At 48.7% G+C, this 2,500-nt stretch overlaps 1 protein-coding gene across 4 annotated transcripts in view; it reads left to right on the top strand.

Moving 5' to 3' along the window:
• The window catches only part of map3k13 (mitogen-activated protein kinase kinase kinase 13), a 26,418-nt gene that overhangs the window by 4,558 nt on the left and 19,360 nt on the right, over positions 1–2,500 (top strand). The window lies entirely within an intron of this gene.

The following is a 2,500-nucleotide window of genomic DNA, read 5'->3' on the forward strand; positions in this document are numbered from 1 at the left end:
ACCTCCTACTTTACATTGTGAAGAGGACCTACAAGTAGAGGTGTGAACTTGGACTGGTCTTACGAATCGATTACGATTATCAATGCCGCAGGCAGTGGAGGCCTAGCGGTTAAGGCAGCGTTCGAATCCCGATCCTCCAAGGTGCCACTGAGCTAAGCACCGTCCCCACACACTGCTCCCCGGGCGCCTGTCATGGCTGCCCACTGCTCACTGAGGGTGATGGGTTAAATGCAGAGGACAAATTTCACTGTGTGCACCGTGCGCTGTGCTGCTGTGTATCACATGTGACAATCACTTCACTTAAATTATCGGTGCATCGCAATGCTTCCCAAATATATTTCTGCATTACTTCACACAAAGTTTAAAAAATACAACAGTTACGCTCTCGTTCGTCCGCGCGGGCGCTTTTATTTGCCACAGTGAGCAGAAAACGACGGCAGAAACGCCGGGTTCGGCCACCTGGTCTCTGCTCATCGGAGCAAATTTAAAACCGCTTTCAGGGCGAAGTAATTGCCATGGTTCTCTAAACTAAAGACCCGGCAAGATCAGCTTCCCCTCCACTTCAAAGGGGCTCGCCGAACGTTGCCAGTTTCAATCCTATCAGTTGCGCAGGCAACCGGCGCTGTACTCAGGCCACCGCGGTTACTACCGGCGAGAGTTTTTATACCAAAAAACTGACCGAGCAACGGCATTTTGATGAGGGATTGTCCATGTCAGCGTCGCGATGCATCAAAGGCCCTTCCTTTTACATTTACATTTATGGCATTTACCAGATGCCCTTATCCAGAGCGACCTACAATCAGTAGTTACAGGGACAGTCCCCCCCCTGGAGACACTCAGGGTCAAGTGGTGGTGGGTGGTGGTGGCCTAGTGGGTAACTCACTCGCCTATGAACCAGAAGACCCAGGTTCAAACCCCACTTACTACCATCGTGTCCCTGAGCAAGACACTTAACCCTAACCCTGTAACTACTGGTTGTAAGTCGCTCTGGACTAAGTGTAATGTAAATGTAAAGTGTCCTGCTCAGGGATACAATGGTAGAAAGTGGGGTTTGAACCTGGATCTTCTGGTTCATAGGCGAGTGTGTTACCCACTAGGCTACCACCGCCCACCACCACTTGACCCTGAGTGTCTCCAGGGGGGGACTGTCCCTGCCCTGTCCCTACTAGAAGGGTGGTAGGGTCCTAGAAGAGAACCTCGCAGAAACCCAAATTCTTCTTAATGAAACACTAAAGTCATTTTGTTAGTTATTATAACGGTAATAAAATACGCATATGAAATTAATAAACCAGCATTGGTCTTAAATTATCTTTTTTTTTGTTGTTTCCTTTTGTAAATCCCTCTCAGCCATTCTGCCCTGACTGAAGCGTCCCTCTCTTATTCATGCGGGGGACACAGGAGCTGTTAGTGCGTCTGTTCCCCCGCTGATCAATTAGTCATGAGAGTGTGTAACACGAGCCGGCCCAGTATGCCTTTCAGTGTGTGTGTGTGTGTGTGTGTGTGCGTCCGTGTGGAGGATCAGGACTCATGAGACTTACCGTCTGCCACCGATCCGGGCACCGGGCTCAGGTGGATTCTGGAAACTTGGGAGGACACCAGGGAGTCGAGGTCCTGATTGAAAGGCTGCGTGAAACGGCCACGACATTCACGTTTGTGGCATTACTCAGACGTTCTGATCCAGGGCGGGGACAGTCCCCCAGGAGACACTCAGGGTTAAGTGTCTTTTACCAGGGACACGATGGTAGTAAGTGGGGTTCGAACCCTGGGTGTCTTACCCACTTGGCTACTACCACATGATCTTGTCCAATCAGTCCCCCTCGCTCACTCTCACACCAGAACACACACACACACACACACACACACACACACACATACGCAGAAATGTTCATAAAAACATGTTTACATACAGCGAAAGTACAACAGAGCAAATGGCGTATCCGCGTGTCCGAATCCATATTTTCTGATTATCGTCAACTGATCTTTTTCACTTAATATGTAATGAAATGGGATTTTCAACACATCATGGAAACCAAAGAAATACGGGCAATTGTATGAAAGTTAAAAGCGCGAGCACTGAAATGTATGTAAATACTTAAAGGTAATAAAGTGCAGGGTGGTAGTAGCCTAGCGGTTAACACAGTCGTCTATGAACCAGAAGACCCAGGTTCAAATCCCACTAGGGATCCCACTACCATTGTGTCCCTGAGCAAGACACTTAACCCTGAGTGTCTCCAGGGGGGGACTGTCCCTGTAACTACTGATTGGATAAGGGCGTCTGATAAATGCTGTAAATGTAAACGTAATCACGTATTTTGCTGCTTTTAGCTTGTTTGTTTGTTTTTTGCATGCTAAACGTATGTTATTGTACGTGCGTTGACATTCGTCGCATGTGTACGTGCCCGTGTGTGCCTGACCTTTGGAATGCGGAGTGCAATTTGGACGCGGGACGGGCTTGCTGTGTAAACACGCATGTGATACCGCTGCTGGCAGCCGTTCAGGT

The sequence above is a fragment of the Denticeps clupeoides genome, chromosome 9, assembly GCF_900700375.1.
Source record: "Denticeps clupeoides chromosome 9, fDenClu1.1, whole genome shotgun sequence".
Taxonomy (NCBI): domain Eukaryota; kingdom Metazoa; phylum Chordata; class Actinopteri; order Clupeiformes; family Denticipitidae; genus Denticeps; species Denticeps clupeoides.